The sequence below is a fragment of the Triplophysa dalaica genome, chromosome 3, assembly GCF_015846415.1.
Source record: "Triplophysa dalaica isolate WHDGS20190420 chromosome 3, ASM1584641v1, whole genome shotgun sequence".
Lineage (NCBI taxonomy): Eukaryota > Metazoa > Chordata > Actinopteri > Cypriniformes > Nemacheilidae > Triplophysa > Triplophysa dalaica.
Window position 1 is genome coordinate 6,551,380 of NC_079544.1, and position 14,841 is coordinate 6,566,220.

A 14,841-nucleotide genomic window follows, 5' to 3' on the forward strand; every position below is an offset into this window, starting at 1 on the left:
TTACTGTGCAAGCTGGGATGGCAGCCACAGTGACACAAAACTAATACATCAAACACAAAAACCTTAAGAGAAACTAACAGGAAGCCAGAATCAAACTGTTATTAAGAGATAATGTCTGAGCAAAGCAACCACAAACAGTTTAATGTAACAGATGGTTATTAAACAAATATGTAATTCCCCCAGAAGCCTGTTTTCATAAATCAAAGTGAACACAGGATTAGGTTGATGGTCATGAAATGTTTTTGAAATGTCACAATGAATACTGTAAATAAATCTCAAGATGATGTTAAAAGAATTAAACTAGCAAATGTGTTCACCAGAGATCCAAATTTATTTAATTCTATATACTGTAAAACCAATATTTTGAGTGTTACTTCAGGGTCATTATTCATCAATCCAGTATACATCCAATCAGTCAAGGAAGTCTTTAACCAACCACGAGTAGAAACAACCCAGCAGTTCAGTAATGGTTTACTTGACACACAGATCACATCCAAAGTGTAACATTTAGCATAACATTTAGTATAAATAATATCACCTACATAAAGAAAAGGAATTCTCATTTATTTTACAGTAACCCCGCAAATGACATCAGAAAAGTATAAATGCATTTTTGCATTCTGTACAAAACAGCGTAAGGAGGAGTACAAGACTTTTTATAAAGTTTATACGGTGTATCCACTAAATGAAAGATGCTCATATTCGCATACACTGTTATCCTCTTGATGATTTACGGTAAGTACATCAAGTCAATCTAATGTAACATGAATGTAACTGCTCATATAAAATGACTGATTTTCTGTTTATTGAATCACAGGTGTGGACAGTGTGACAATAAAACAGAATCAGAAGTTCTGGATAAAATCAATAGGGAAAACTGTGTCCTTTAAATGTGAGGTAACAGATCTGGAAAATTATAATTATGTCCACTGGTACCACAAGAAAGATGGAGGCACACTTAAAAGACTTCTCTACATCAGTGCATCTGGGACTCCCACCATTGAAGCAAAAGAATTTGGAGCTGAGAAAAATGGAAATTCGTATGACATAAAACTTAATGTAATAAAGAAGGAACATGCCGGTGTTTATTACTGTGCATACTGGGAACCCAAACACCAAAAACACAGCTTTATAATCAGAAAATAAGCACCACACAACTGACTCATGCTGCAGTTTAGTGACTCCTGGGACACAAGCAACCACAGTGAAAAATGTGTTCACATGATACTGGCACATTAACTGACAGATATTATGATTTAGATTTTTGGACAAAGAATATATATGACCCTTACATTTTCTTTGATTTTTCTTACGTATTTTTACTATTAAACCTTTAATAATTTAGGATAAAGTTCCTAATCTGTGTCCACACTGCCAGAGCAGCAATGCAAAAGGCCATTTTCATTTTTTTTGTTCATTTGCTTTTAAAGACCTCTTCAGTTAATACTATAAGAATCATGTTTGTTTGACAGGTAGATCTTACCGTTTACAGCGATGATTGATGATATAAAAACACACATGTGTAAATTTCTTACAGTATTCATGAGACAATCAAGTTAAGGCATCTTATATAACAGTCAAATGTGGATTTTGTTTAATGTATAAGCATCTGAGTTACTTTTACAGTCAATATCTGTGTTAGTACAAATAATATCACATACAGTATGGACAAGCCATTGGTATTTATTATAACTCCACCTCAGGAAATGACATCAGCGAAGTGTTAATGAACAATTTCAGAAATAGTTGCAAAACTGTGTGAGGAGGAGTACAAATTTCTTAAAGCATATACTGAACTTCCTCTTACATGAGTGAAAGATGTTCACTATCAAGTTGGCTGTTATCCTCTTTATGATTTATGGTAAGTACATCAGAATCAGGTTTATGTTAAATGAATTTAACTGTTCATTTAAAATGATTGATTTTTTACTAACATAAATCACAGGTGTGGAAGGTTTGACATTAGAACAAAGTAAGAAGATCTGGGTAAAGTCAACTGGAAAATCAGTGTCCTTTATATGTGAAGTAACTGGTCTGCGCAGTGGTGGTTATGTCCACTGGTACCACAAGAAAGATGGAGGCACACTTAAAAGACTTCTCTACATCAGTGAATCAGGGGTTGCCACTATTGAAGCAAAAGAATTTGGAGCTGAGAAAAATGGAAATTCATATGAGATAAAACTTCATGGAATAAAAAATGAACATGCCGGTGTTTATTACTGTGCAAGCTGGGAGAGCAGCCACAGTGACACAAAACCTTTTTCATCAAATACAAAAACCTTAAGAGAAACTAACAGCAAGCCGCAGAGTAAAAATGTTGTAAAGTGATAATGTCTGAGCAAAACAACCACAAACAGTTTAATGTAACAGATGGTTATTAAATATGTAATTCATCCAGAAGCCTGTTTTCAAAAATCAAAGTGAACATACAATTAGGTGTAGGTCCTAAAATTTTGTGTAAATATGACATTTACAATTTTACATTTACATTTAGACATTAAGCAGACGCTTTTATCCAAAGCCACTTACAAAGAGTTAGGGAGCAACAAGCGATATGTCATACAGGAGCCACAATACATTAGGTGCCAATACAAAGTTACTGGTTTCAATTAAGCTAGACCACTACCTGTTGAGAACAAGGGTTCATTTTTTTTGGGGGGGGTTTTAAGTAGTTTTTTTAATGTTGTCAGAGATGTAGTTGACCGGACAGAATTAGGAAGAAGTAATAGGAAAAGAGTTAGGAAAAGAATATGACAATGAATACTGTAAATAACTGCAAAATGATCTAAAGACGATGTTAACAGAACTAATGTAGCAAATGTGTTCATCACAGATCCAAACTTATTTAATCATATTTACAATCAATATGTTGAGCTTTACATCAGGGTCATTATTCATCAATCCAGTCAAGCAAGTCTTTACCCAACCATGAGTGAAAACAACCCAGCAGTTGAATAATGGTTCACTTGACACACAGATCATATCCAAAGTGTAACATTTAGTTTAATATTTAGTTTAAATAATATCATCTACATAAAGAGAAAAAATTTTTTTACAGTAACTCCGCCTCAGGATATGACATCAGAAACGTATAAATGAAAAACTTTGCATACTGTACAAAACAGTGTAAGGAGGAGTACAAGACTTTTTCTAAAGCATACTTTGTATCCACTTACATAACTAAATGAAAGATGCTCGTATTCGCATACACTGTTATCCTCTTGATGATTTACGGTAAGTACATCAGAATCAGTCTAATGTAACATGAATGTAACTGCTCATATAAAATGACTGATTTTCTGTTTATTGAATCACAGGTGTGGACAGTGTGACAATAAAACAGAACCAGAAGTTCTGGATAAAATCAATAGGGAAAACTGTGTCCTTTAAATGTGAGGTAACAGATCTGGGAAAAAACAATTATGTACACTGGTACCACAAGAAAGATGGAGGCACACTTAAAAGACTTCTCTACATCAGTGCATCTGGGACTCCCACCATTGAAGCAAAAGAATTTGGAGCTGAGAAAAATGGAAATTCGTATGACATAAAACTTAATGTAATAAAGAAGGAACATGCCGGTGTTTATTACTGTGCATACTGGGATGGCAGCCACAGTGAGACAAAACTGTTACATCAGATACAAAAACCCTGAGAGAAACTCACAGCAGGAAACCAGAATAAAACTGATGAACATAGATGCATGTTTTTCAAAGCAATATGAACATAAGATTTGATGGATGTAGATTGATGGTCATGAAATGTTGGGGAAAGTTATTTTATACTGCACATGAAGTCTGTCACGATTCTGTCTGCTTCCCTGTTTATTGTGGACTTTAGTTTGTGTGCCTTAGTTCCTATTTCCTGTCTAGTGTTGTAGTCTGTTGTAGTTTATTTTGTTCATTGTTGTTTGGTTCTGTCTTTATAAGCCCCTGTGTTTCAGCTTTGCTTTGAGTTTAGTCAAGTTTTCAATCCCTTTTGCTCCTTGTTACTTTGAAACAAGAGAGAACAAAAATAGTACAGGAGACAGAAAACAATAATGACCATCGGTCTCATATTTCAGCAGTTCCAAAAGACCAAACATTTAGAAACACAGTAGTTTGTGATTTATAATTTGATAAATTGCTTTGTTAAGCCTTTCCGGATATGGTAATAGTAGTTACTGTATAACAATAGATACCTGAATAGCTTTTTTTACCTGAATAATAATTCTAAACAATAAGTGAAATTCTTTCCATTGAGAAAAGAAAAGCTCTTTGTTACTATGAAGTTATTTGTTTCGGTGTGGCTGTATCAATATCTCCTTAAAAATAAAAATAAATGTTCCAACAAATTTATTCTGCTATTTGGTTTTAAGAGGCTGAACTTTTTGAGCTGCAACAGAAAATCTCAATGAACTAGAAGAAGAGAAGCAAAAGGATGGAGAAACCCTCAAGAGAATGCTGTACTCAGATATCTGCAATGAAGACACAAAGAATGATGCTATAGTTTTTGGTCGATAAAATCAGAAAGGAGAGCATCAAATCACTTTATTTTGAAAATCACCAAAAGATTATTCAGCAGCTCATACACAAATAATACTATGAATCATCCTCTTTATAAGAACAGAAACATAGTAATATTGTCATGGTATGTAAGATCTTTTTTTATGTATCCCTGAAGACAAAACATTGTGTGACAAGTGGATTGTAGTGTGTTTGTTGCCCCGCAAGGGGGAGACAGTTATATTGTGACCGTTTCAAATAGACCAGCAGCATGTTATTTTATTCATTTTTTTGTTATAACAGGTATAAGTCCGCCTTTAAAATGTTTATATATTTGCATTCATTTGAGGTTTAAGGCTCATTCGTTAAAATATTGGGATCCATTTAATAAGAACAGTTTCACAAAATAAGATTTGGTTTTAACTTTTAATTAATAAAACAGTAATAATTTCTTTACAGATTTCCTCTGATTTGATATTTTGTTGCAATAGCATCAGGTAGCTCAAATTTTGCATCAATTTTGCAGGTGCAATTTGATCTGAAATTGCTCAACATTATTATTAATTTAATTTAGTTTCTACGGGTTTTTATCGTCAATGGTTTTAATTTTTTAATTAAAAGCTTGGGAAACACATTCATATAACAACAAACAACAAAACACGTTTTTAAAAGAAAATGGTTAAAATATAAAGATTAAACGATTAAAGATTAATTATTAAAACAAACACAATTGTAAAAACAACAAAATGTGCTTTTTAATCAGTTTTAGCTCCTTAGCAAACATTTTTTAAAGTTATTACTTTTTTTATCAATCATAGGCCTGCAGTCAATAAACGTAAACAAATCAGACTTAAAGACCCTACAGTCACTCATTTTACTTTTATGCATATGAAATTGACCAAATAATTCACTATGAAACTAACAAAAATATAAAGCGATCATTGTGAAAAGTCATCTGGCGGCAATGACGTCACAAGCCACAGCACAGCCCATGATCAATACCATCAGATCGGATGATGTGGTTCATTATTCATTTTTCTGAACGACACAGGGTTAGTGTCACAATGCCCGGGATGATTATATTTTGGCTGTTTTTTGTATTAATAGGTGAGGTTTTAGTAGTCTATTCCATTATTCATTGTTCCTTAGTGTGACCAATCTCTGCACAAGCCCTACACAAACTGCATGTTGACACTATATCTCTTATTTTTGTAGATGAGTGTATGAATCAGATCACGTATCCTGATCGTCAAATCATGCAATCCGCGGGCAGAACTGGCAGGTTAAAATGCAACGTGGAGACGTCGACACTTAAGGCGAATGCCATCCACGTGTACAGAACTAAATCAGCAGGAGGTCTCGAGAGAATCCTGCATTTCGGGGCAGGAGACACAAAAGGCAAAAACGATGCCGATTTTGATCGCAGATTCACTGGATCAGTAACTGTAAACCGAGGTCTAGTGACCCTAGCCATCTCACCCCTCAGGACTGACGATGAGGGGATGTATTACTGTGCGTTCTGGAGTTCAGACAACCACAGTGTTAACAGAGAGAGGAAATCTTTACAAAAACCTGTTGACATCAGCAAAAAGCAGCTGTGTCTCAAGAGGAGACTTTTGACATATATCAGTGTAATTATAAATTGTTTTGAAATGTCAATAAACATATCCATGTCTTCAATATTATTTACCCACCTTATGGCAAACCCTACCATTGCCTGATAATCAATAGGCTAGACATACCTCTGATCAGGTCCATTATTTATGCTTTAATAAACATTGGCTACATAGAAAATTAATAACAGTTGTGCAGCAGGAGTTTATAACAGTACAGTATGTTCAAAATGTGCAACCTGCAAAAAAGCTAAAAGAACAAAGCAACTCTAAGGTCTCAAGCAGTGAAGGTCATTTATAAATGGGATGATTCAATTTGTGAAAGAAATGTAGTGTTTAATATAAAGTACATACTGGCTAATGTGGTTATCGGGTAAGTCGATCTCAGGAAATGACATCAGGAAATTTCAATCCCATACGGCTGTACAGTGAAATAGAGCTTCACATCTCAAACATCTCATTAAACCAGATGAACAATGCTGGCATTCATTTATGTTTTCTTCCTCTCAGAGATCCCAGGTACATTTACATTTGACATTTAAACATTTACCAGATTTTATTCATAGTGGGGAATAGATGATATTTGAATCTACATCTAATTTTTTTTAATTTAGCACAAACTTTCATCAAAAAACGACTTGCAGTAACATGTCACATTTAACACTAAAATATTGTTTTATTTTTCAAATCTTGACATTTATTTAATTGTCTTGACATTTCTTATGCAGCTGTCCTGGGAGTGACTTTACAACAAGATCAACAAGTTTTGGTTAAGGCAGTGGGGAAAACGTCATACTTTCCCTGCAAAGTGAATGATTTACAATCTTGGAACTATGTCCACTGGTACCAAAAGAAAGAGGGTGAAACCCTGTCGAGGCTGCTCTATATCAGTGCGACTGGTATTGTCACGCTTGACACCAACAATCTCCAAGCAAAAGACTTCACTGTGGATAAAACACAGCTTTATAATCTGAAAATAAGCAACACACAACTAAATCATGCTGCAGTTTATTACTGTGCGTACTGGGACACAAGCAGCCACAGTGAAAAAATGTACTCTCATACTGCACATTAACTAACAGATATTATGATTTACATTGTATGAATTAGATTTTAGATCATTTGGATATAGAAAGGAAACCCTTGCAATTCTTTAAAGCATGAGTCTCATATGTTTTAACCCACATTAACCCTTTAATCATTTTGGACAAATATCCTAAACACTTCCAGAACAGCAATGCAAAAGGCCATTTTTATTTACTTTTTCATTAGTTTGCTCTTAAATACATTTTAAGTAAATACTATTATAAGAATCATGCAATAGTAGTCATATAAAGTTTGATAAGCAGATTTCTAGCAGTGAGTGGTGCTATTGAGCTGACAAAAAAATAACAAGTTTATAAATTACTTACAGTTTGTTCAAGAAAATCCAGTGTGGTAAAAAAAGATCAATTTAAAAACACTTTTTTAAGTATCAAAGTCATTTTTACGGTTGACTTCTTGATACAAGTGCAAATTATATCACATTCTTATGGAAAAGCCATCGGCGTTTAGTATAACTCCACCTCAGGAAATGACGTAAGCAAAGTACAAATGAACAATTTCAGAAATCGATGCAAAAAAAGGAAGGTGTAAAGAAAATGTATAAAGCATATACTTTATATCCTCTTACATAACTGAGGGAAAGATGTTCACAATCGTGTCGGCTGTTCTCCTTTTGATGATTTACGGTACGTACTTCAGGCTCAAGCTAATGTAACATGAATTTAACTGTTTATTTAATATGACTGATTTTCTTTTTATTGAATCACAGGTGTTGAAGGTTTGACATTAAAACAAGACCTGAAGTTCTGGATAAAGTTACCAACAAAATCTGTGACCTTCAAATGTGAGGTTACAGGGGGGAACCCTAGTTATGTCCACTGGTACCATAAGAAAGAAGGTGGAACATTTAATAGAGTTCTCTACATCAGTAACTCTGGGGTAGCCACAATTGAAGCAAAAGATTTTAAAGCTGAGAAAAAAGGAAATTCATATGAGCTGAAAATTAATGCAATAAAGAGGGAACATGCCGGTGTGTATTACTGTGCAAGCTGGGATGGCAGCCACAGTGAGACAAAAATGTTACATCAGATACAAAAACCCTGAGAGAAACTCACAACAGGAAACCAGAATCAAACAGATATCAAAAGCTAATCTCTGAGCAAAGCAACCATACAATAATTTACTGCATAAATTATTGTTACAGAAATAAAAATATACATTCAAACACAAAGCAAAATGACATCATCATTGATGGTCATGAAATGTAAATGCTGCAGCAGAACTCTTTAAAAATAAGAATTATGGCGACAAGATACAATGAAAGAACGATTTTTGTCTGTATGGTATGACAAAGAAACTCAAACATCCACAGAACCTTTTTGTTTCACAAAGTGTTTATAATAGTGGAAAAAGATTATACAGACTTTTATGGTTCAAAAATTGTTCTTCAATGGCATCGCTGTGAAGAACTTTTATGGGAACATTTACTTTTAAGAGACAACTCCCCTCTCCAAATGTTCTGTTATTTCTAAAAGCTTAAAGCTTATCTCTTTAATAGTATAGAAGAATAGATAACAACAACTAAATAATTGTCAGTACAAACAGGAAAGTTGGAACCAAAAAGAGGATGTCAACTTCTGACAAATGATCTCCCCAAAGCACTTCAATAAGTCAAACATTAAAAATAACATTAAAAATAAATATTATCACAACTACATGCTATTACATTGTCTATAGACATAAATAAATATATATATATATATATATATATATATGTAGGCATTATATACATACACCTCTGGTCAAACATTTAGGCTGAATAATTTCTTTATTATGTAATGCAATCATTTCTGAATTATATTGCGACTAAAGACAATTTGAAATTGATGTTGTGAGGTCATAAAACCATTAAGACATTTCTTAAAATATCGTGGCCCTTTTTGAATGTTTCACAGAAATAAACTCATGCACATGCTCTGAATAAACATGTAGATTAATAAATGATGACTATTTTGATTTTCCTGTATCTTTAATGTACCAGGACAGAAAAAAACATAGGGTCAGATTAAGACTGTTTGATATGGGTATTAATGTAACATGGCCCCTGCAAGGGAAAAAATCATATTATACTTATGTCTTACGATTAAATTCTTTATATTCTTCTTCTAGGTATAAAGTTTAGTTAGATTTCCCATAGTTTCTTAAACTCTCTTATTATCATAATTATAGGGTCACCATGTACACTTCCCATTGGTGTGTGTTGTTTGTTCAAACGAATATACAAATAAATACTTATAAATACAGATAAATAATACACATATATTAAACAAATGTATTAATAATTCTCAGTTCAGGAGAAACCTCAGTGTGAGAACTGTCTCGGCTGTGATAAAAAAGACAAAACTGTTCTTTGAGTGTTTTTTATTTATTTAGATATTTTCATCCAATCATTATTGTAAAATGTAAATCATATGTGTCACGCATAGCTGGAGGCTTTCTGAACATCTCAAGCCATATGCAGAAGACACCCTGAACAGATCACACAACAAACTTCGTAATTTAGATTGTGTGAATAAAGCTTTATGGCTCTTATATATATACTGTAAATATATATATTCTAACTCTCAAAGCTGAATTTTTATATACCCACTTAGGAGTTCCAATAATTTAAAACATTTTATTTACATTTTATTTGTTTGTTTGTTTCATACTTTATGACACTTGCAATATTTCTTTCTATGAAGTTTGACATGCCAGTCATATCCTGTAGTTTTGCAAACTTGTTCAAGTCGGCAGATTTGTTTAAACATCTAAAGTGACATTTTTACTGGTGACTTCCTGTACAAATAATATCACACAAGTATGGGAAAGGCATTAGCATTTATTACACAGTAATTCCACCTCAGGAAGTGACATCAGCAAACTGTAAATTCACACAACTGACAAAAGTACAAGAAATTTCATAAAGGATGGTGTAAACCCTCTAACTTGATGAAAGATGCTTATAATAGTGTTTGCTGTTCTCCTCTTGATGATTTATGGTAATGACCTCAGAATCAGGATAATGTAACATGAATGTAACTGTTCATTTAAAATTAATGATTTTCTGTTTATCGAATCACAGGTGTGGAAGGTTAACAAATTAAGAAGATCTGGATTAAGCCAATTTGGAAAACAGTGTCCTTTACATGTAAAGTAACTGGTCTGGGCTCTGATAATTATATCCACTGGTTTCATAAGAAAGATGGAGGCACACTTAAAATGAAAAGACTTCTCTATATCAGTGAGTTTGGGTTTACCACCATTTTAGCAAATTCATTTTTATCTGAGAAATAAAAGGAAAAGATAGAGATTCAAATGACATAAATCTTACTGAACTAAAGAAGGAACATGCCGGTGTGTATGTGCCTACTGGGATGGCAGCCACAGTGAGACAACTATTACCTCAGATTCAAAAACCCTGAGAGAAACTCACAGGAAACAAGAAACAAACTGTTATTACAGTAATGACAGATAATCTCTGCACAGAGCAACCACAGGAGCAAGTTTTGAAATAAAACAATATATAAACAACATATGATTAGGTTTATGGATATCAAATATAACACAAAAGCTATTTTAGAATGTAAAAGAATGCAAAAAAAGGATAAAATGTGCAACACACACGCAATTCAGTGAAGAACTTCAGTGTGTTGAAAGGCAATAAAAGCAAAGTATGAGGAGAGTGCCGTCAGTATGTTTTGGTTTTGAAAAATAACTTTAAGGGAACTACATTAACAAAAATACAACTATGTGTTGCTGTTATCAATGCAAGCTGTTTGCAACAGGTCTTGGTGGTTTTATTTCTCTATAATAAAACATTTCAAAGAGGTGCAGGAGGGACAAAGGACAAAAAGCAGCCTGGTCTCATCAAATATAATTTACATAACCTAATGAATAAATGTATTCATGTTATTCTTTGGACTGCTTTAGATTAGTCAGTAATACCAGTCACTATAACAATTGGCAAGCAAGCAATTGGCAAGCAATAGTCACATGTCATGAACCATAACTTCCTCTTTGGAATGAAATTCCTTCAAGACACAGCTTTAGACTCTTTCTGTCACAATGAGTTGCGTTCTGAAGTTATTTGTTTTTCTCTTCATTCATCTTACAATCAGAGGTAAGTGTTTTAGTATGTGACTGTATCATACTATTTGTTATTTAAAAAATCACAAAATGTTAATACCCTTACTTCTTATATAATGTAGTGTTTCTATGAAATAATTGCTTGGTGTATTTTTTTAGGGGCTGAAGCCTTTGAGCTGCAACAAAAATTCTCACTGACCAAAGCGGAAGAGAAGTTAGCCATTATAGACTGTGTTTTCCCTTCAGACTGCTGGAGCTACATTCACTGGTATCAGCAAAAAGAGGGAGAAACCTTCAGGAGAATGCTCTACTCGGATATCAGTAATGGAGACACAAAGAATGATGCTGGTTTTGAGTCAATAAAATCAGAAAAGAAAGCATCAAATCACTTTGTTTTGAAAATCACAAAACTTAAAAAAGATCATTCAGCAGTTTATTACTGTGCTTGCTGGGACATTAACTCATACAGCACAGTGAGTAAAAAAAATGAAACCCATCACAAAAACTGCAGAAACTCCACCTCCCAAACCCCGCCCCAAAATGCATGTTTACGCTATTTGAACTGAAAACTACTTAAAATACACTTGCTTAAAATATTAAGAGACCACTCTTGGACCACTTAGCATGTATTGTGATAATTTCAGTCTAGTGTCTGCGAAATTTCAGCAAAACAAGCCTCTGAGTGACAAAGTAAAAGCAATGTGAAAGACTGAGAGACTGTTGAAAAAGAACTTATTACAATTTATTCATTTTTGAACAATAGATGTAAATCATAAGTACTGTGTTGTTTAAACATGAACTTTACCATAAAATATTTGTTCCATCTCAATTTTCTGCAAGATAATGCAATTTATTTGAAATTTGGTCAGAAATGTCAATCAAAAAATGATAATTTACTAGTTTTAGTTGTGCTAGTGGCCTTTATTCAGAAAAACTGGCCCAACGTTGAAGTGAGTTCACCCAAAAATGATGTCATCATTTACTTACCCTCTTGTCATTTCAAACCTTCATGACTATCAATCTTCTGCAGAACAAAAGAAGATGTTTTGAAGAATGTTGTTAACTGGCCCCCATTCACTTGCATTGGTTTTGTGTCCATGTAACAGAAGTGAATGGGGGCCACATGCTGTTCGGTCACCAACTTTCTTCAAAATATCTTCTTTTGTGCTCGGCGGAAGGAAGGAAGTCATACAGGTTTGACATGACAAGAGGGTTTAATTTTTGGGCAAACAGTGTCATGGAACCCAGTGGAGAACATGGCGTGAGAACCCAAGTGCAGGCACAGACAGGACAAGGCAGATGAAGGGGTTAACGGATTTATTAAATAATAACAGGGCTATAAAACACAAAACAAAACCCACGCGGGGGAAAACAGGACAGGAATCTATAACTTTAACAGGAAACACTGACTAACTAAGACTACAAAACAAACACTGGAAATACAAACACTAAACTTACACTTACTATGACAAGGGTGATAAACACGACCAGACACGGGCAAGGAACAGTCAAAACAGCATACAGGGTATCATATACAATGAACGCGCACAGGACAATGGAACATGAGGACTCTTTATAGGGAAGACAGACAGAGGATCATAACGAGCAACAGGTGCTGGGGATTAGCACTAAGGAGAGGCTGACGAGGAACGAGATGTAGGGAACAATGACGAGACACGAGAAAGATCACTCAATCTCACACAAAACCATAGGTTATGCCATGACTCCACTCAAACAACAAGAATAAACATGACATGATAGTGGAATCATGACATAAGCCCCCCCTTTAATGAGCACCTCCAGGTGTTCATCAAGGGGTAACTAACGAGACAAGACTGACTGGGAAACAGACAAAAACCAGACAGACAAGGTGAACATGACAAGGGGCATACAAGAAATAATAACAAATGGGTTGGGGTGAGACAACAAAAATAGCAAACAAGGGAGGGGGGTGGGGGCAGACAAGAAAACGTGGGAAGTCCAGAAGGGGTAGGGCTGGGTGGGGAAGTTCCAGCCCTTGGGGACGCCCCAGGAGGCTTGACAGGGGTAGTCCTAGGGGGAACTGTCCTAGTCCCCTGCAGGACTGCTGGGCTAGTCCTCGGCTGGAATGCCGGGCTGGACCAGGGCTGGAAGGCCGACTGGATCGTCGGCTGGACAGGGCTTGGTGCTGGCGGCGGCTGGACAGGGCTTGGTGCTGGCGGCGGCTGGACAGGGCTTGGTGCTGGCGGCGGCTGGACAGGGCTTGGTGCTGGCGGCGGCTGGACAGGGCTTGGTGCTGGCGGCGGCTGGACAGGGCTTGGTGCTGGCGGCGGCTGGACAGGGCTTGGTGCTGGCGGCGGCTGGACAGGGCTTGGTGCTGGCGGCGGCTGGACAGGGCTTGGTGCTGGCGGCGGCTGGACAGGGCTTGGTGCTGGCGGCGGCTGGGCAGCCGGACTTGACGGCGGCTGGGCAGCCGGACTTGACGGCGGCTGGGCAGCCGGACTTGACGGCGGCTGGGCAGCCGGACTTGACGGCGGCTGGGCAGCCGGACTTGACGGCGGCTGGGCAGCCGGACTTGACGGCGGCTGGGCAGCCGGACTTGACGGCGGCTGGGCAGCCGGACTTGACGGCGGCTGGGCAGCCGGACTTGACGGCGGCTGGGCAGCCGGACTTGACGGTCTCTTCTGGACCAGGCTTGGTGCCGGTGGCAGGACCGGGCTTGACTCTGGCGGCTGGGCAGCGACCTCTGGCGGCTGCTGGGCCAGGCTCGGTGCCGGACGAACCGTCACCTTCCCACAGCGCCCCCCCAAAAAATATTTGGGACTCGGGACCACCGGACTCGGGACCACCGGACTCGGGACCACCGGACTCGGGACCACCGGACTCGGGACCACCGGACTCGGGACCACCGGACTCGGGACCACCGGACTCGGGACCACCGGACTCGGGACCACCGGACTCGGGACCACCGGACTCGGGACCACCGGACTCGGGACCACCGGACTCGGGACCACCGGACTCGGGACCACCGGACTCAGAGCTGCCCTCCGTTGTCTCTTCTTCCTCAGCCGAGCCACCCGCCTGGTGGTTGGCTGAAGGAAGGAGGTGAAGGGCTCGACTGGTTCAGGGTTGGAGGCCTCCGAGGAAGACCCAGAAGAAGATCTTCTCCCCCGCTTGCCACGGAGACCAGTGGGTGGTGGTGAAGAGACTGCAGAGGATGGGGAGAGGCCCATGACCCCGATTTCTAGGGAATGACCCTCGGGGATGGCGGCCAGCGGAGAAGGAGAGCAGGACTCGACTGAGACCCTGGGCTTCGGCCGATTCATGGCGTACCTGATCAGTTCGGTGAAGCCCAGCGGTCTCAGCATCTGCATCTCCTCCCGCGTCAGAGGATGGTTGAGGCCGCCATTGAACAGGACCATCTGTTCCTGCTCATCATGGACCATCTCCCCTGCAGTCTCAAAGAAGCGATCCGCGAAGCCAAGCACGTCGCCGTATCCCTGACGAACAGTACACAGGCGACGTGCCTGACTTGCGCGTCTCGCCTCCATGCCTGCTGGGTTCAATCTTGGCGCGTTCATTCTGTCATGGAA